Source organism: Ambystoma mexicanum, chromosome 8 (genome assembly GCF_040938575.1).
Source record: "Ambystoma mexicanum isolate Mex_15411 chromosome 8, UKY_AmexF1_1, whole genome shotgun sequence".
Classification (NCBI taxonomy): Eukaryota; Metazoa; Chordata; class Amphibia; order Caudata; family Ambystomatidae; genus Ambystoma; species Ambystoma mexicanum.
In genome coordinates, this window is record NC_090929.1 from 1,601,966,246 (window position 1) to 1,601,987,772 (window position 21,527).

A 21,527-nucleotide genomic window follows, 5' to 3' on the forward strand; every position below is an offset into this window, starting at 1 on the left:
ACCAGCGTTCCCAAGGTGGTGAAGGCCTTGATTCACCCGGTGAAGGCCTCTCTTGAGGGAGTCGCGGCGGCCCTGGCGAAGCCTGTGGAGGCTAACCCAGTGGAGGCGACCTTGGGGCCCAGAGTTTCCCTGCCGCCACGGAGGGAATCCTCTTTTCAGCCCATTGATAAGACCCCCGTGAAGACCCCAGTGGAAAAAGAGGGGGGCCCGGTGGCCGTCACGGACTCGGATATAGCCTCTGAGGAGGAGCTGGTTGAAGTCGTGAAGGGCCTCAACAAGAGGTTCGAGTAGGTCCGGTTCCACGGGGGGAACCCCGAGGAGGCAGACGAAGAGAGCGACGGTGGCGCCGACGAGACTCCCGTGGAGGAGGAGCAACTATCGCGCCCGTCGCAGCCAGTGCCCGAGCCTCAGGACAACTCGGTGGCCATTTTGATGGCAATCCAAACCTCATGCACGGAGATAAGGACGAGATTGCCCCTCACCCCAACGGACGACCCAGCAGAACCGGGCCCGTCGGGAAGCCCTCCAAACAAGCGGAGGAGAGTTCATCCCCCTAACCCCCTCCGTTTCCAGTCCTCGCGGCCCACTCAGCCTTCATCTCCTTCCCCTGATCCTAGGGATGACACGGGAACGGATACGGCCACGACGGGGACGGATGACGACGGTGCTGACAACGGGATGGGCCTTCGATCACCACCCCCTCGGGCCTCCCCGCCCGATGAAATTGGCTCCTTCCACGCCATGGTTGCCAGGAACAGAAGAAGGAAGGTTTCCTCTATCAGCAGCGCGAGGCCAAGAGGAAGTCGGTCCTCGCGGTACCATTGTTTGACGATGTCTGGGAGGAGGGACTTGCTCTCCTGAAGAACCCGTCCACTATGCCTGCCAAGAGGGATTGGTACGAGAAGAAGTACTTTCCCCGAGGGCACAGCCGACCCCGGATTCGGTCGTCTCGGCGGCGGCCAAGAAGAAGGTGGCGGGGGCGTCATCCTCAAATTCGACCTCCCCACCTGAAGGCGAGGGAAAGACGCTGGATGCCATGGGACGACGAGTCATCTCGTCTGCGGCGACGACAATTAAGGTGGCCAACACCCTAACGATTGTGGCCCGCTACAACATGGAGCTGTGGTACAAGATCGCTCCCCTGCTGGATTTCCTACCGGACGACAAGAGGTCAGAGGCCCTGGAGATCCTGCAGGAAGGTGAGGTGGCGTCTGACCACGCCATAACGGTGGCCACGGATATCTCTGACACCGGATTCCGCCAGTTGGGCAGCGGTGTTTACCTTGGACTGTGGGGATGGCTCCAGTCAACTGATTTCCGCCAGGACGTACAAACCAGAGTTTTGGACATGCCCTTCGACGGGAACAACCTGTTTGGAAAAACAGTGGATGAGTCACTTCAGGCCATCAGGACCGACACGGAGACGGTTCGGGCCTTGGGAGTGTTGCAGTAACGACGGCCGCCCTTTCGGAATGCCGGAGGCAGACAGGGTGCCTCCAAGGGGTCCGGCGGCGGCTCCTCGATTTAACCGCCAGGCGGCCCGCTCCTCGTCGCAGGAGGCCTACAGAGGGCGCGGCAAGTCAGGAGGATCTCGTCGTCACCAAGGAGGCCAAGGTGGCAAGGCCACCTCCAAGCAGCTCTGAACCGGCCGTAGCGTCGGGCCCCCACCGGAGCACCCCGGTGGGAGGCCGGCTGACGAAGTTCGTCAGCGTGTGGGAGTCCATCTCCACCAACCGTTGGGTGCTGGATGCCCTGGCCCACGGGCACACTCTCGAATTTCAAAGGGAGTGCCCCCACATTCCACCCGTGGCCAGGAAGGAAAATCACGTCCCTCAACTGCTGTTAGAAGTAAGGGCGATGCTCAAGAAGGGCGCCATCGAGCTTGTCCCGAAGAGGTTCCGGGCCTCCGGAGTATACTCAAGGTACTTCCTCTTCAGAAAGAAGACAGGCGGTTGGCGCCCCATCCTGGATCTGCAGCGGTTAAACAAATACATCGAGGCACAAAAGTTCAGGATGGTCACCTTCCAGCACGTGCTGAGACAGCTGGAGGAGGGCGACTTCCTATCGTCGCTGGACTTGGAAGATGCTTACTTCCACATCCCCATTCTAAAAGGACATCGAAAGTTTCTCAGATTCGTAGTCCAAGGGTGGCACTACCAATTCAAGGCCCTGCCATTCGGGCTGGAGTCGGAACCCAAGGTGTTTACCAAGTGCCTCGCACCAGTGGCGGCGTGGCAGCGCCTGCGGGGGATCCACGTCTACCCCTACCTGGACGATTGGCTCATCCGTGCAAGGACAAGAGAACTCGCCGTCGAACACACAGCGGAGACCGTCCAACTTCTCACGGATCTGGGATTCTCCATCAACTACTCGAGATCCCACCTGGTCCTGTCGCAGGACGCACTGTTTCTGGGAGCCAAGCTCGATACAGTGGCGCGATTGGCCTCGCCGTCGGAGGAGAGGACGAAGGCCATCTTGGACAAGGTGCAGCGCCTGCTGGCCACAGGCGTGGCCAGGGTGATACCCATCAAGTCCCTGCTCGGAATGATGTCCTCATGCATCTACCTAGTGCACCTGTGCAGGCTATGGAGGCGTCCTCTACAAGAGTTCCTTGAGGCCCGTTGGATGCAAGCGACGGGCAGCTTCGAAGACAGGATCCCGCTCAACAAGGTTTTCCGCCAAGCAATTCAATGGTGGGGCACCCGCGCGCATCTTGCGGCGGGCAAGGACTTTCAGATCCCGGTACATAAGGAGACAGTGACGACGGACGCCTCCCTGGAGGGATGGGGAGTGCACACCGGAGATCTGCATGCAAGAGGCCTTTGGCTCCCGGAGGAGAGGTCACTCCACATCAACATCCTGGAACTCAGAGCAGTGTTCTGGGCCCTCAGGTCGTTTCTCCCGTCCCTCAAGGGCAAGGTGGTGAGGATCTTCACCGACAACACCACCACAATGTTTTACATCCGGAAGCAGGGAGGCACCAGATCCCCAGCCCTGTCCAAGGAGACCCAGGATCTGTGGCACTGGGCCGTCGCCCAGGGGATGTTTCTGGTGCCCTGCCATCTAACAGGAACAAAGAACGTCATTGCCGACTCACTCAGCAGGGAGCTGCGCTCGTGCCACGAGTGGAAACTGCGTCAAGATCAAGTGGATCGACTTTTCCAACGATGGGCAAACCCCAAATCGACCTGTTTGCAACGGCGATGAACTCCCAAGTGCCAGAGATTCGCCAGCAGGTTCCCCCAGCCGAGGAGCATGGGCGATGCTTTCTCGTTGGCCTGGGACGGCCTGTTCCTGTATGCGTTCCCTCCGTTGCCGTTGCTGCTCCGACTCATCAACCCACTCAAGAGGTTCCGGTGCAGGATGATCCTTTTTGTACCAGCGTGGCCGAGACAGATCATGGTCCCGGACCTTCTGGACTTGTCAGTGCCCCACCCCCCAGTCAGGCTGTTGACGGACGCAGATCTTCTCTCCAGAGAAGGAGGCGCCATCCTCCATCACGACCCGCAGTCGCTGAACTTGCAGGCCTGGCTCCTGCAGCACTAGAGTTTGGAGGGTACGATATCCCAGCAGACTGCAAGGAGGTGCTTGCAAAGGCCAGGGCATCCTCAACTCTAAAGTGCTACGGACACAAGTGGAAGAGGTTCTCTGTCTGGTGCCGTGCACAGAAGATTAACCCTCTGTGAATTACGGCCCCTCAAGTGCTGCCGTACCTGCTGTCGCTGGCCAAGGCGGAGCTAGCTCAGGCTTTCATTAAGATCCATCTTGCAGTGATTTCCCGTTACACCAGAACTACGGGACGGTCATCCCTGTGGTCTCATCACTAGGTGAAGGAATTTATGAAGGGACTGTTCCGATCGTTCCCGCCGGAGAAGGCTCTGGCCCCGGCATGGGAGCTCAACGTGGTGCTGACCAGGCGCATGGGGCTGCCATTCGAGCCTCTGCACTCGGCACCGTTGAAATTTCTGTCGTGGAAAACAGCGTTCCTTGTGGCCATCACCTCCACACGACGAGTGGGAGAGATCCAGGCCCTATCCTGCAAGCCGAGTATAGCTATGTGAGCTAGAGGGGACCACTTTTTTGATAGGGGCTTGTGGGATGTGGCCAAAATGAGATGAACAAAGGAGGATTCCCAAAACAAACTACCTACTGGTGTCACACTACTGAACTGGTATATGTGAACTAGGTGGAGGTAAAAGGTGAATCACATTCTTATATCAAAACAAATATCACAAGAAGTGCACATAAGCTATCCTGCAAGCCTCCATACTTGACTTTCCACAAGATGAGGGTGGTGCTGAGGACGCACCCCTCCTTCATGCCCAAGGTGCCGTCGGACTTCCACCTCAATGAGCCCTTGGTGTTGCCAGTTTTCTTTCCGTCGCCTTCGTCGTCGGCCAAGAGGACTTTGCACTCGCTGGATGTAGCTAGAGCGCTGAAGTTCTACGTGGACCGCACGAAGAGTTTTCAGGAGACATCACAGCTTTTTGTGAACTTTGGAGCTATGAAGCAAGGGAAGGCCCTCTCGAAGGCTTCCATTACCAGATGGCTCTCCGGCTGCTTCATGCACTGTCATCGGTTGGCAAACCAACCGTTGCCCCCCGGCTGTCCGAGAGCCCATTCGACCAGAGCGATCGCTGCTACTACGGCATTCTTGTCTGGTGTGCCCCTGCTGGACATCTGCAGGGCTGCTACGTGGAGGTAGACGCACGCCTTCACGAAATTCTACTGCGTCGACCGGGATTCCAGGGAGGAGTCCAGAGTCGGCCAAGCAGTGCTGCGCAACCTGTTCGCCTGAAGGTGGGCCGGGTGAGGAGGTAAGAGTTGCTTAATGTTGAATTTATGTAATGCTTAATGTTGAGCCTTGCCACCTCCAGTGGTGGTGCATGTGTGTACTGCTATGTATTCTTATATTCATGAGCATGTGAATCCATGCCAGACCCCATGCTGGAGAAGGAACAAGTTACTTACCTGTAACTGTTGTTCTCCAGCATGGGTCTGGCATGGATTCACAATTGAACCCTCCCTCCTACCCCTCTGTGGCTCTTCACTTGGTCATACTGCCACTTAACGTGCTACCAAATCTGAGGATAGCTGCCAGGGCGGGGCTCAGGGAGAGGGCAGTCATTGGCTGGGGGCAGTATGACCCAGAGACCAGTGATTGGTTGATACTAAGAAAGACAGATCAGAAACAAAACTGATACTGATTTTTTCTTTACCAAAGATTCCCAGCCTGACGACGGGGAATATTCATGAGCATGTGAATCCATGCCAGACCCGTGCTGGAGAACAACAGTTACAAGTAAGTAACTTGTTCCTTCTTGTACATAGTATGCCAGACATCCGGGGTTATATCAAGACCGATCCTCCGACTCCATTCTTCCCAGAGACCGTCATTACTCTTGCAGTTTGCAACAATCAGTTTATTCAATCTGCTAGCCAATCCTCCCTCTCCCTGTTTTGTTTTAGCCAGAAATAGATTTAAGTCTAGGTTTTTAGACCAGTCAATACTACCAATAGATTTCTTTAAACGCCTATAGTCAGCCTTTGAAAACCCCTCAATGTTCCATTTCTCTTAGTATTTAAACATGATTATTGTTGAAGCCAGTAGCCATATTTATGAGTTGCAAGTGGCTGCAGCAGGTGTCCTGGGCATTCATATTCTGTCTACAATTGTGAATTAATGAAGATAACATTAAATGATTGATCTGGTAAAATTGTTAGGCACAATCATTCTCATTGCTAGTTTAGTGGTGCAGTCAAAAGTTTAGGTAAAGTTAAGGTTTACAGACAATTAACCGCAGCACCAAATTCGGACTTTGATTTGATGTTCAGGAAAACCTACAGCCATATGCTGGAGGTCTTAACTCCTGCCATGATATGGAGAAATGATCACAATCACAATCAGAATTATTTCCCCAATTAAGTACTATTGCCTCCATGAGTCGAAACTAAAATCACGCTACTGCTGCTCATAATCAGGCCAATTTACCACTGGAAAGAGCGGCTTTAACCGATTTACTACCAGAAAACTTGCAATAAGGCCTAAATTTAAGTCGAATGCATTTTGCTTGAAATAACGTAGTCCAGTTGAGTTCTATAACTATAATAAGATTATTTGCTTATCATTGCTTGATTAATTTATCCAATCATCCACCTACAACTCTCTGAGGGTCAGACACTTCTCCAGGCAGAGAGTGTGCGGTAGATCTCTCTCCTCGACTGGTGCCTCCCTCTGGAACAGACTCCCTGCCTTTCTCAAACTTGAGCAGGACCACCTCAGGTTCCGGAAGCAACTCAAGACCTTCCTTTTCGCTTCTGCTTTCCCCCTCTCTCTCCCCCCTGCTGACGTACTTGTCTGCTGTGCTATGCACTTGTGTGCTGTGCTGTGTAGTTGCTTGACCGCCTTCTGAACATCATGGACACCAGGCTCCTGTGTGAACAGTACCCCCTGCAGTGCCTCCGGACTTGCTTCGCACTGAGGGACTGTATCTGCAACCCGACAGTCCCCTGCCTTCTGTGCACTTACCTAGAGTTGCCACCCTGGCTGCACTTACTTAGGGCTTGCCCTACTGCGCTCTGCTCCCCCTGGCACTTCTCCTCTACCCTCACATTTCACTTGCACGATCTGAGTGACACAAGGCCCAGTAGGATAGTTTGTTTTGTCCTGTCATTGTCTCCCCTGCCTTGTCTTGTCACGCCTAGAAAAACTTGCGTACAGGCGCGTTATAAATGACTTGTATCATATCTCCTTTCTGCCACTATTGTCTTACAGGGCATATGGTGATATGCCCCTTGGCTGAGCACAGCACGCAGCAGCGCCTCATGCGCAGGAAATGTAACCACCTGCCCTTCACTTTGAGATTTATCTTGAGTCAGTACTAAACGAGAGTCTACTCACTGAACCTGAGAGGAACTGTTTGTTTTTTGTAACGTTCTCCATTAGGCTCCTAAAGCCGCCCCAGATTGTGATGTGTACTTATTGACACCAAGAATAATAATAATAATTTGTTATTTATATAGTGCTTTTTTATCACCCAATCGAAATTCCTATTCACTTTACCTCAGAAGGATCAAAGGCTGAGTGGACCTTGCCGGGATTTGAACCTGCGACCTGCAGGTCAAACACAGCTCGTAGCAACAAGCGCTTAACCCGCTGAGCCATTTGAGCAGCCTAAACTTTAGAGAAGAAGGTGAGGCGGGAGGTAGAGTGTGACGTGCGCATATAATATGCCCGGCAGATCCACAGTCCAATAGATTGGTGGTAAGTCAACTCAGCAGACTGGGCACACTAGAATGACAATCCCAAGTGCGAGATGTGATCTGGTGTGGTCGTGTAACATGGCGACGCAGGTCCTTACCCCTGCTCTCTGCCTTTGACGCCATCTAACCCTGACCGGGCCACTGATATGGGTTCACAAATTCCAAAGTGGCCCACACACTCCTCTTCTGTCCCCCCTTGCCCCAAGCCCCATATCTCCCCCAAAGCAGCTTACCTGGCAGTTGAGCCCTGCTCGCTCTCCTCCTCGCATCCAAACCCCCTTTTTCTTGCCCTCTTTGCAGTATGATGTTGACAGCTTTCTGATGGCTCCATTATTATGGCTCTAACAGTAAAGAATGATTTGTGTTTGGGTTTTCGAGTCACGAGCCTAGCAGAGGGACCTCGGAGCGCTGTACATCTGTGCAGGTGATGTGATACAGGTAACATAGACACTGGGCTCTGTGGTTGATGACCAGACACATGATCTTGTGACTTACTTTAGTATGCCAAGCGCTCGGCCGCTCATTCGGATGAGTTTCGCACTTTCTTCATACGCTAAATGAAATTAATACGGGAATATGCACCTTGCAATATTGGAAACCACGAGACGCAAGATCAGGTCAAGGTGAGGTCATGGCAGGGTGTGAATGTAGCACATTGTTGTACTGGCATGACAGGAGAGCAGGGTCTATCATTCTGATGACAGTTACAGGAAATGTCGGTTCCTCGCCCCCGTCCAAGGCCCCCTTTGATATTCATTGCACCCAGCAACGCGGCCAGGGCTTCTCAGAATTAAGTGATGGGTCATTATATTTTAAACACCACGCAGAAGCCTAGATTGGCAATTAAACAGCACTTGCTGACACTCGCCCGTGCCGCCCTGCGACCTCCCTTTTGGGGGGAGACGTCTGAGCTTGGGGGCCCTCAACCTGCTAAATTGGTAGCAGGCACTCGCCCGACTAGGGCTGCGCTCAGAAATCCGCTGGCATCAAAGGGAAGCAGGCTCATGTATAAACCATAGAGCCGGGGCACCGTGGCGCACACCAAAATGGAGGCAGCAGGAATAGATGAAAAGTTACAAGTGGGGGGACGAGGGGGAGACTAGACGAATAATGACAGACCTAATGCTGCTCAAAGAAGCAAGTGCATCCCACTGCCTGCGCATAAAATCAAGGCGGGCGCATGCCATGGAGCCGAGCAGCAGTTTGTCGGTGGAGTATCCTGAGCCTGGAGCCCCCAAGACAGGGAACAACAAAAAGTGGGGTGGGGAGGAGAATTAGTTGTCCTTAACAAGTTCAGGCTCATCATTATTTTCTGTCTCCGAGGCACGCGAGGTGGTGGTGGAACCTAATGAGCTGTTTGGAATTGTGAGGGTGTTTATAGCAATTTATAAAATTGAAGCATGTAGACAAAAACATCGCTCCCAACCTTTTTTGTTACCAAGGCGGGTGAAAACACCCGATTTTCTTTTTGGCGGGTGAAGGCCAATAGAAGTGAATGGGTGTATGAGGGACTTGGCGGGTGCTTCAGCTTCTTTCAAGGCGGGTGAGTTGAGAGCCGAGAGCTATGCAAAAAAGTAAATAGCAGAGCAGTTTACCCTTCGCCATAGGTGAGGCATGACGAGCGCGTGTACGTTATTGATAACGTAATTATTTTAAGAACTCTGGTTTTCTTTCCTTTGCCGTGTGTCCTCTTTGCCCCTGACCCTTTCTGCAGCAGCTGCTACTCATGCTGCCAGTTCCCCGTGTAGCTGTTGGTTGCAATTCTCTCTGCATGATTATGTGGTGGGAGTTCTTCTCCTCACCATCCCTGCCATTACTTGTGTACTCAGTATTTCTGCCATCTGTTCAGTGTACTCCTTTCTAATATCCGCCCCGGGTTTTTCTTTCGCCAGACGCTTCCGTACCTGCCATTAGTTTCTTTAATAGCGCGTCGGCCGAGCAGTGTGTATGTATCGTGGTTCAGGCTTCAAGCTCTCAAGAATGCTTATGCAATTTCTCCTCTGTCCTCTCTATGCATGCACCTCTGCCATCAGAGATTGTACAATTGGTGTTTCTGTTATCAGTAAGCATCAATAGAAGGAGTGAGTCCAGTGGCGCAACTAGACTAAAACTTCAGGGGGGTAGGGGGGGCACCCTCAGAGATTTAGTGTGGGCTGTGCAGATTTACTTGTCTGGTGCTCCATTTCCGCTGTCCCAAGGGAATACTTTTGCGGTCCAGTGTCAAATTAGCACCCAAAGGTGTAATTTAAAAAATATAAGGAAAGGGCCAATGCACATTTTGATGGTAGCTACCAGCATGGTGTTGCTGTGGTTATGTTGTGGTGCATGGTTGTTCGTCAATTATTAGTTCATCGTGCACATCTGGCTGCATTGTGCCATAATCCAATGTAGTACTGAGTGGCGCTAGAGTTGCAGTGTCGGTGAGATGTCAGAAGGGAGGTCCCAGGAAAGTGGATACTGTGGACCCTCAATTTGTGCCATTGCATAATGTCACCTGGCATAGTATCCATCAGCCTAACAACACATCTCGATACAACTCAACAAAGGCAATATACCAAATATCCCTAAATACCACACTGACCCATAATACCTCAGATACAATAATACAACTCTCCACACTCCTTAAGCACCATTCCCATAGACACCCCAGGACATCACATGAACAATTTACGTTAGTAACCTGGAGCACACATTAAAAACTGCTCTAGACAAGTCACATAATATCTAAAACGTCTGCACTAAAGACAGCCTAATCTTTTCTGATCTGCACACAAGACCATTGCAAAAAAGCATCGTTGCCCTGTTTGAGGCCCCTCGCCCACCACTTCCAGACCCTGAAATTCCAAGAAACTGAAAAAGGCACGTGTGTTATGCAATACCCAATAAAATAGCATACCCTGGGCATAGCAAATAGTTTCAATAATTCCCTATTGGGGTAGTACTGTGAACTTCCCAGGCAATTCTGGTGACTGGCAGCAACAGGGCAGGATATTAATGGCAGTCTCTTGTGCTATAATCTCTGGTGAAATAACTGGCTGGTGAGACTATGGGCATCATTCAGAGTTTTGCAATGGGGGTTTGCCATTATAAAACGCTTCTGTGTATTAGGTCCTATATGTCTGCCTCTGAAATTAAGTGATATGGGAACTGAGAGATGGTCACAGCAACAAAAATACAATTCTTGGTGGCAGTGGCCACTAACGGAGGAGGACAAGGACACAACATTTTGTCCCTAAAATAGTGAAATCAACCCCATTGTAAGGCAATCTTTTATTTCAAATAGCATGATGAACCTAATCTAGTCTAAGAACTCCACTTTCTGCAGTTAAGTCGCACTGAGGTTACACACTTTGGGCAATCAATGAACCAGGCATTTTTAACCACCCTCTGCAAATTAAGCACTTGGCCACATAACCTCTGAACTCTACCTAGTACAAATATTGAATGTTTTGTTTTCAAGGACAACAGTAATCCTTTTTATTGTGTTTACTTGAGAAATACACAAATTCCACAGTAAAGCAATCTGACATGAAATTACCTATAGAAACATGTAAAGGCAAAATAATGTCTTTCTACCATTATTTCCCACATCCTGTAGTGAAAACCACAAGTCCTAGTATACAAAATAATGGTAGCCTGAAAAATCTATTGTACAGCACTGTCATGCATTCAGCACTTTAAGAAGTACAGGGTGGTCCTTTTGTTTAAAACATACATTGCACGCAGGGGACCTGTTATGTTTGCCCATGCATGCAAACTTGTACCCTGCATGTAATATAGTCATTTGCAATACGAAGTGTAAAACAAAGGTGTAAATGCAGGCGTAATCGCCTGTATGCCTTTGTTTTTTCACTTTGTTGTGCAAATTGAGTAAATGGCACCTTCCGTTTACGTATGACGGGCAGCGTTTACAATGGAATCCTTTGCATTCTGCCTGCTTTTAGCTGGTGCAAAAGCAGTCCAATTCCATAAGAATCTAACGAATTTGCATTAGTATGAAAATGTCATGCGAGCGTAAATGCTTGTGCCTTTGTATGACCGGGAGGATGGGGTGGGGAAAAGGCAATTTCGTTCCGTGCCCCCTCTCCACCATACAAATGAACGAAAATATGGGGTGGCATAAAAAGTATGAGTCAAACTTTTACGCATATATTTGACACATGCTTTTTATGCTTCATCATAACAACCGTGTTCCCCACGCTAAAAGAAATTGTGCAAAAGGTCCCCTGTTATACAGAGACTGTTACAAATGTCTGGCTTGCTGCTATGCATGATGTTAAGAACATTTGATATGCACATAAAAGCAAACCTTTTTTAGCATGTCGAGATAGTGGACATCATGGGTATAAACTAATCATCGAAAGGGGGCTCTATTCAGCAATTGTCTTGGTTTGTGGTTCATTGTCTTGGAAGCAGACATGATTTTGCTAATCAAGTGGAGTAGGAAGGGCGGTCTTTCAGTCCTAAATGCCCCATTGAAGTGGCAGATGCCACACTAGTCATACCTAAGAAAGACCTTGCTGAGAATAACAGGAAAGTTAATTGCATATACTAAAATTGGAACAATAGAGAGAAGATTAACATAGCCCTTGCACAAAGATGAAACTCAAATTCAAGATGGGACTACAGGCTCTAAATTGCCAGGAGCTGGGAGCTATTTGGCTCCTGGTTACAGCCAAAGGGAGCCTGATTAGCTTGAAACAAGCAGCTACCAAGAGCTACTTTTGACTCCCCTGGCAAGTGGTACCATACAAACATAGCTATGTGATATTTACTGTGTCTATTTGGGAATGCGTTTAAAGGGGAATAAATGGCACACGTAAGGGACATTTAAAGCATATTGTATAATATGTAATGGACAAATTACGTTTTGCATCTTGCCTACATGTTAAATTTGCTGGGTGCTATGGACTGGCTCATGGTTCCTCAGAGGAAGGCCCTGCCTAACTTCTTTTTGCTGACGGTGTAGAAATGTTAAAATCTATATGGAATGTGTCTTATGAGCAAGGATGACAATTTGTATTGATTCTTTGCAATAAAATTAATTTAGTTGTTGACATATATAAGTCATAATTACAGATATTTTGAAATTGGGAGCTTCTGTGACCGTGAGGGTATAAAGCGGGGGGCTCTTGTTAGTATGTTCCTGGATCCGTGCCTGTGTACTTGATTTCTATTCCATTAGGTGCTTGAATACCTGTTTTTTTGTTAAACATTTCTTGATATATATGGTGGTTTTGTGTTTAGGATATTCGGATTAGAAAGGGGCAGATCGTTTAAAATGCGGTCTGGAACAAATTAACCAATGGATGAACTTCCAATTATTTGATGATTTATAATAAAAACGACATTTTATTGTATCCCAATCCTTTTTCCTGCTGGTGAGTCAATTCCTCTCTTGGCAGATCTATATGTCCTCCATCTTTGTTCCAATGTTTACTGTCCAACATTTTGGGGCCGTGTCCTGTTCCCTCAAACTCAGGAACCTAGGAGTCCTGCTTGACCTCCTCCCCCCCTGTTGTCCCTCTATTCTAAAATAAGTATGGTTTCCAGGGCCTATTTCTTTTATCTGCATAATCTTAAAGGACTCCTAGATTATTATTCTTTTTCGCACAAAATTCATATGGTTAATGCTTTTGTATCAAGTCGAGTGAGTTCTTGCATTGCAGTTTATTTGGGTTTGCCCAAGACTGCATTGCTCAGGCTTTAAATTGTTCTGAATGCTGCAAGTGTATTGTTCCGCCTGGGCCATAGAGATCATATCTACCCAGCAGTACACAACATTTGCACTAGACATTGGCTAGTGATGTTTTACACTTGTCGAGGAAGAGATGGTGTGCTGTGTGTATGGAATTGAGGTGGCGTGTGACTTTTTAATGGCTGGCTAGTAGCTTACAGCTTGAATTGCTGCCCCTTTTACCCAGCTTTGCAGATGTTACATGGCTACCTGTGTAAAGATGTATTCAGTTTAAAGCTGTGTCTGCTTCCCACGTTTTATCATCCTCAACCCTCTTAATTCCTGTGTAAACTCTTTGTGCGATGCATACCTCAGAGAACATTACGATGAGCACCTGCCAGCTCACTTAATGTCCCAAAGTTTAGATGCATAAAGTGGGACACATGTTTTATTTTCTGTTTATGCCACTAAGCTCTGGAATTCATTGCCACCTGATTTATGACTTGTGATTCACCGGGAGTTCAGACGTAGATTAAGCGATTATTCTGAATCAAGGGTTTGGTGTTTCAGAGTGTTCACAACCTAGATGCCTTTTAAGGCGGTACGAGCGCCATACAACTATCACTAGCGTACATACCATACCACTGTCAGATTTGTGTGTCCATCAATGCAATCAGACCCTTGTGGCCACGCCGTTTTGATCGGGTCCTTTTGTACCTGTCGCCCCTTCACGATATGCTGGTTAACTGGACCTCTCTCTACATATCAGAAATTTCGGTCATCTGGTTCAGGATGCATGGGGTTTCTACCACCGGAGACCAGTATGCGTACTCTTGATGTTAGCGCCACCAGATTTATGTGCAGCCCTATTTTTGCATCTACACCTCTGTATTAGTTATTTATATATTATTGTCAAGATGTACACTTTGCCTTACGGCTGCTCAAAATATTAACAGAACATGAAGGGATGAGGAGAAAACAGGAACTTTGGACCAGCGGTTCTGTCGAAGTGGGAAGGATTGATAGGGGTGGTATGACTCAAAATAATTTCGATAGATAGCCCAGCGTGTCTCCATGCAATGTCTTAACAATGGCCTTTTTTTGAATGCAACGTGTTGAGTGTTTGCATGCCGTGGTCAATGTGTTGCTGGCTGAAGATTATCTATCCTGCTAGACATTTTAGTCTTTGAATTCTTAACACTGGTATTTTGTTCAGAGTCCCAGCGTACACATCATAGCAATGGTCTAAGTGAGATGTTGCCTGAGAAGCTAGATTAGTTGCGTGGTGGGCGTGCAAGTGAGGCAGGGCCATGCAGTTGCAGGTGTTGAAATACACTATGTACCACAGAGTGGTACATAGTGAATTGTGTGTAAATAGGTGTAAATGTGTGTTGACTAGAATTGTATGATTGTGTGCATTTAAAACTGGTTTGTGGTGGCATGGCTATATATTTCACCCGTCAAATACGAGGAAACAGGACACAGGATACCGGCAAATGTAGTTACCGTTTCCGGCATAGCCACCGGATTATGGGTGACGGTGTACTTCCCCATTCATTTACTGCAGTGCCGGAAATGAGGGCTTTTTTTTCCCTGTAGGGTGCTTGGCTTACCTCCAACGTTTACCTGGAGGTAACCCAGGTGCCCCACTGGCAAACCTGTAGTCGTCCGGTCCGGTAAAATGGCGATATCCATGAATACCAGCACTTTTTTACTGGACTGGCCAACTCAGATTGGGACCCAATATCTCTGTCCTCTCACTGCTTAGACAGAGCCAGATGATCTTCAGTCAGTGTTTTACGGTCACCAATCCTTCAGGTTTGAGTTGGATCTGGGTATCATCAGCATACATGTGGAAGCCAATGCTGTGGGTTCACAGGATCGTAACTAGTGAGCCATGAAGAAACTATGTAACATTTTTGAGAGAGCTGATTCATATTAAAGCACATAATGAAAGTGCTTCTAGACCAGAGGTCGTCAAATGGTCGATCGTGGGCGACTAGTAGCTCGTCTGAGCCTCTTCAGTTAAATTATTTAATGGTGTGTTTTGCGGATATTTTCTGTGTTCAGGATCCGAACTCTGGTCGTCCCAATTGCAGGTGGGGAGCTTGGCTGCTGTGCCACGTGAATCTGATTGTAAATTAACAGACAAGTGTCAGTATCACAATCTTCTTCTGCAGGCCGCCTGTAGTACCACAGTTGGCCTTGTGCGCCCCCACGACACTGTCTTGCTTAAGCAAGCTGCTCTTCTTTACCAGAGATGTCGAAGGGGCTGGGGAAGGATCAGGATCATTGTGACCATGCAATGAAAATATCACAGTAGCACTGCCGCTCGCCTGGAAGTGTTGAAAATAATATTCAAAAAATGGTGCAATTTCTTTCATGTGGCTTCTTTCCAAACTCCACACTGTACATTTCCACTTTAAATCACTTCCATGACACAGGTACATCCACTTTTAGTACATTAAGCGATCCATAGACCCGCTGTACAGTAGAAGCCTACCATGGTAGCTCAGCAGGTTGACAGACCGATGCTGAGATGTTATAAATTCAAAACTACAGGTTGTTAATCGTATGAGTTTTTGCAATGCCGTATAAAAAAAGTGTTATAAAATGTGTTTTGCCAGGGTATGGGTTGGGCTGGTTGGTTGCTTATATTCAGGGCGGGGGTGGTGATATTTCTGCCCCTCTAGTGAAAATCAAAAGTTGGCACCCATGAACCCACAGTTTAATTTCCTAAAAACTGCTGTCAGCATAACAGAAGCATTTATTTGTGATTAACCAGTTTGACAAACATAACATCTGTATAAATATAACTTGTGCTAAAACACAGAGGGGCACACAAATAACAGAGTATGTGTGCTGTCTGACAAAATAAATGTCAAAGAAAACTCGTAAACTCGAGCAGTATTTTTCAATTTGGAAATTACTTTTTTTTTTTAATGGAAGTGAGAAATGCACATTTGGAAAACAATACTGTGCCTGGCATGTAGAAAGCCTGCACAAAACGCAAAGGAAGGGCACAAAAATTACAGGATATATGTGTGGTAGTACAAAAAATGTGTCTTTTTTGAGACAGCTACTAATAAATAATAATGCAACCAAGAGGTTTTTGAAGTTCTTAATATAATCGTGAAGGCATATGTCATTCCATCTGTTTATAGAGGGGAAATAATCGGGGCCAAAAAAATATTTGGTAAAAATTCATACGTTTATAAATATCCCCACCCCGATATCGCCCGCTAGTAGCTCTCCACTGTTGGCCTTCACTACAGTAGGTCTAGCTGACGTAAAGTTTGGAGACCCCTGTTATAGACTATATGTGGCACAATTTTATTCAATGGGTTTATTTAATGCTCTAAAATGGAGAAATATCTCATTTTAATCTGAAAACCTCAAACATATTTTTCCCATATCTCTGGCTTCTCACCCGGGTCTCTTCCAATCAGACAATTTTTCGGGGTCGAGGATGGGTTTCGGTATCTTGGAGTCCATGTTATAAGAGATACTACTTGCATTCTTGCAAAGAAGGTGCATCTGATGTTGGGGCAAATCAATGCTAGTTTATGGTCGGCATGCTCAAAATAATCCTCGGGAAAAATGGGTTTAATTAAGACATTACTGCTTAAACGGTTCTGTTTGTTTAACATGCTTTCATTTACAGCAAAACCTCTGATCTAAGTTTTTAAAGCAGAATTTCATGTTTGGACTTCCTTGGGGTTTATGGTAGCTCCCTCAGTTTTTCGACTTCTCCTTTGTGCCAGTTAGACTTACACTGAAGTTCCCTTGTCACTGCAACCCTTTTTCAGGTGTGCTGACCTTAGTTGCTCATATAGCTACCAGGGCATGGGTGCTTTTAAGTGCCCCATTTTAGTTCCCTGGTGACCATACAATGCTTTCATTGCGTTGTGGAGTAGGCTGTTGACACCTGCGAAATCGTTAACCCTGTGCACCTATATGGTAGCGGTTAGCATAGTAATGCATTTTTATACCCTGCTTGCAGCCTATTTGCTTTGGGTTTTGGGCAGCTGCGGCTCCTGGCGACCCCCAAATGACACCTCCTGAAGGACACACTGCTGCTTAAGGCGTGATCTTAGAAGTATTATAAAATGGTATGAGAATTTAAACCGTAAATATTGAGTATACGCTGATAATCAGTAGACATCCTGTGAAGATGTAATGCTCTTAATGTAGGAAGGTCTCTACTTTCTTCCAGACTTTGAACATTGCTTCCTCTACCCTCGGGTTCAGGGTCAGACGTGTTTAGTCCTATGGGTATAGGGCTCCAAATGATTGGTCTCTTAGGCAGCCATCTTGAGTTTGGATATCTTTAACTGAAGATTGTGTGGCGACTAGACAGTTCTAGAATGTGTTGTCAGGTAATCTCACATTTTAAAGGAAGTTACACCTTTTCCAAAGACGACACAGTCCTTAAGAGATTCATAGGACCACTTTTTACTCCCCCAGAGACCAGATGAGCCTTATTCTGAATTGGTTTTGCCATTGCAGTGGTGGGCACATTTGTTTTGGAAAGGAATAATTGTTGTCTTTTAAGTAGTTTGCTGTATTTCAGCATTTGATGATGCACTGCCAGTGATGCAATAGCGCATTCTTCAAGTCTGATTGGTTTATATAGAAGTAGGACTTTTGTTTAGAAAAACTATTTTTGGTTCTTGTTAATGGTGTCCAATGTCTAACCTGTGGGAGGATCCTGCCCTTCAGGATTTAGTGTTCCCACTGACACCATTTCTAAGTGAACTATTTAGTTTTGCATGTCGCCCTTTGCCAGGTCTATTGCGAGTGTGGCTAAAAGATCTTAGTTAATTACTTTTTAGACCTTTTGAAAAGGAGCTTGGTGACTCTTTAGGTATGATGCGGCTAGGTCTGCTGGGTCACTTTCGAGTTTGTACCTACCTTTCAATTAGACATTGACAGGTGTGGGCTGCTCTCTGGAAGACTTAACATTTCAAGGAAAGGGGAGTTCTCAAACATGTCCTGTTAAATACTTTAGTCAACATTTAAATCCTGTTTCAAAATGTATAGACGTATCGCCCAAGAAATCCAACAACATGAGTGATTTTGAAGTGAACAGTTGTGTAAAACTGTCTATTCTGTAATGTTACTCAGCTTTCACACTGTACCATGCACTCCTTAGTGATCTTACCGTGCCAAGGCTTGCAAAAGTGTGGTGTAGTGTCCCTGCCAGGGGTAGCCAGAGCTTACTCTATAGCAGAAACAGAGCATGGGGAGGTTAAAAGGTGGGGAAATGAGGGTGCAGGAAGGACAAAACAAAAAAGGTGAAGAAGAACCGGACATGTTTTGTGATGGATTACTTAAGATGTACTTAAGTTGGCCCTTAAAGTTTGATGGCCTTTTGCCCTTGGTTTCCTTAAATTTCCCATTGGGGAAATGCTAGAAAAATGATTCTGGGACTGCCAAGCTTAGAGGTCAAGGGAGGTCCAGTCATAAATGGACTATATTCAAGGAAATTGTAGGTAGATAGAAAGAGGGAAGAGCCGGCCTGAGAAATGTCTGAAATTCCATTATCTGGTGAGCGCCTGTCCTTCTTTAGTGTGAAACATTCTAGCGAATAAATTGAACCAGAAATCAAGTGACTTTCTTGTGATTAAATTAAGCCACTGATTGAAGGAACCAGTGCCCCCGATGACGCTGAACCGTATACTTGTATCAAATCTTCTAGTGATCTAAGTTAGTCTCTGGCTTGGGAGTGGTCAGGCTTTTAAGCCTTCCTGCTAAGCCTGGGCATGTTCAAACAATGTCCAAGGGAGTAGGAGAAGACTGCTTTTCTACTTATTCCTCAGGCCACGATGATGTGAAGTCTGGGAGAAAGTACAGCACTCACAACTATGGGTGGGTTTCAAACGGGGGCTCCTTGGGGAACAATGTCCTGAATTGCGCTGCCTGGAAATTCTGGAGGCCTGTTACGAGCTTCATGAGGATGGTAATAGTGGTGTGGGAAGCTGGATTCCCCTAAGGCAGAGGCAATCATCATAATCCAGCCTTGTCTAACCTTCTTAACATGGGCTGCAATGTCCTTGTCCTCTAGGAGGGCAGCCTTGAAATCTTAGGTTCAGAAAGGGACTAAAGTCTGCGTACTAGCTTACATTTGCATATCTGCTTTGGGCGTTATGGCCCTCTTCATTACAGAGTATCTCCTAACATACATTGCTGGTAGAGGTACGTGTCACCTTCCGGCAGCTTCGGTACACGTGTGGGCTTTGTTCAAAGTAGGGGTGTACCGAAATTTGGCTTAGAGTAAGTATTCAGCTGAATTCTGGCTGAAAATTAGATATTCCGCTTTGTCCGAATATTTGATTAATTTCCCCTTGAAGAATAGTTTTGCCTACAAAATACATTAAGTACTGCTTTGACCGTCCCTTGAACCAGTCAGGCATGTCATGTTAATCCTTTGAAAGGATCATTCAACAAATGCTGTTGTCACTTGTTTGATTGAGTACAGGCAAAGCAGAGGTGTAAAGTGCAAAGTGCTTGTCTTTCACATGCTACACTTTCATCTGGTGGTTTGCTGGGGAGAGGTGAGCTGAAGCTAAACTTGCAATATTTTGAATGTATCTCTAGCGTCCCCTCTATTTTGCAGTTGAAAACCATTCAGGTGTAACAATAGTATGCAAAGACGCTATTGGAAAATGTTATTTGCTTCAGGGGCATATTGATTACCTGATGACCTGGAGGAATAATCTGAAAATTACAGTTTATATTCCCACAAAATCCCAATCCAAGTAATATAATTAAATTGATTATTATTATATCTGCTGCAGATATCCCAGGAAGTAATAGTAAATAGTGTACCTTTGGCAAAGAACGGTATTCAGCCTACAAGCCAAGGTTATAAAGCAAGTAAAATGGCTCAGTGGGAAGTTTACCTGTGGCAGAGATGTGCTTATAATATCGAAACATAGATTACAATTGCTGCTCTCCACCTTTCTCATGGTGCCAAAATGAGTCCCTTCGAATTGAGTAAAAGTGACAGATGTTACTAAAGGATGTGGCTATGCAATAGATTGGAAGTTTTACAAAAAATATTTGCAACCCAAATGCCCCAGACTGTGGCAGCTGAAATAGGCGTCCCAACATTAACGAATTAAAAAAGAGGGGTGTTTGTGTAATAAAGATGAGGAGATACAAGTTTACAATTTAGAAACATTGGAGCAAATGGATGTACAAGTGAAGCAAATAAGTAAAATAAACATGCACATGCCAGTTAAAGATCTGAAAATCAGCACTGTCCCTTCCCTATAGGGTCAGCCGAGAACCATTGAGGACTCGGCATTCTATATATATTTTTAGCTGGCACCTTTTGCCATGCCATAAAACCCCACAATCCTATCCCACCTGAAAAAAGAAAGAAAATACTATTAATGATGAGGCATTTTAAAATTTCCCATCTGCTCTCGGTAGCAGAAGTAGAAAGAATGGCGTTAGCATCCCAAAGGTGTGTGTTCAGTAGCACGTCAGCAGTCAACAGGGTGCTACTTGATGTAATCACTCCTTTTGTGTTTCAGTGACTTGCTGGAGCCAGAATGCTAGAGATGGGCAGGCCCAAAAGCAACACTTGAAATTATGAGTAGACACAACCCAGTCACATCCCAGCTCCCCTCACAGTGATTGCATACATGTATACTATACCTTTGTGCTAGTCTTAGTTACTTAGTTACCCATGAATGCATACAAATACAAACTATACTGTTATTGGCCTGTTTATTTTCTGAGAATGTATTCCTTTAATGATTCACACTAACCTCTTCCATAGACAACGAAAAGAAATGCAATAAAAAATGCATATACATATTTTAGAGTTTGTTTTTAATTTACAAAGGCAACTATTCGGCTCTGTATCTGGGTCCTGCCTAATACTTGTCCAAGTATTCGGTATTGAGCTGAATACGTAAATCTACTATTTGGTACACCCCTAGTTCAAAGACATGACATTAACATGAATGACATAACAATGTATTTAACGCAGTGAGTTTATAGCCCTACTTGATATCGGACAAAGCTGAGAGTGGTTTTATGTTGAGCAATATTACATTTGTATAAACCTCTGGTACTTAAGCATGTTGCTTCTTAACTCCATTTTCCTAATTGCCAGTTCTGCACAAATGCTTTTTGTCATAATTGCTAGTGTTGTGCGACTGGTGTGGTAATTGTTTCAAAGTGTTGAATCTCCTGGTGCCTGGGCAGTGCTTACAATGTGCCTCTTGGGTGTTCGCGCCAGCTGGCAGAGGGACGGAACAAAGCCAAAACGGGTTCATTTTAATCATTTTAATAGTGTTAAATATAAGTAGTCTTTTATACAGTGTCTCCTTATACCTTTTCATTTACAAAATCGTATTTACCAAAAGAGCAGTGACATTCAAACTTTTACATGTTGAGCTCACCCCGCCCCCCCCTCCACCGGCCCGACCTCCAGCCCTGAGAACAAATTGTGTTGCTAGTCCCCCTAGGTACCATATCTTATTTTGTCTAGTAAAAGCAGTCACCATACTCCCTTTTTGAAGACCCTTGCACCCACCCAGCCAGCCCGTACCCTCCTTATTGGGGCCAT

The 21,527-nt window shown here is 46.5% G+C and overlaps 1 protein-coding gene and 1 non-coding gene across 51 annotated transcripts in view; both read left to right on the plus strand.

The window, feature by feature from the left end:
* TCF7L2 (transcription factor 7 like 2) overlaps nt 1-21,527 on the plus strand; it is a 602,916-nt gene that overhangs the window by 554,589 nt on the left and 26,800 nt on the right. The window lies entirely within an intron of this gene.
* On the plus strand, nt 11,796-11,897 carry LOC138474981 (U6 spliceosomal RNA). Its single transcript, XR_011269188.1, has one exon. It is a non-coding gene; the product is annotated as a U6 spliceosomal RNA (small nuclear RNA).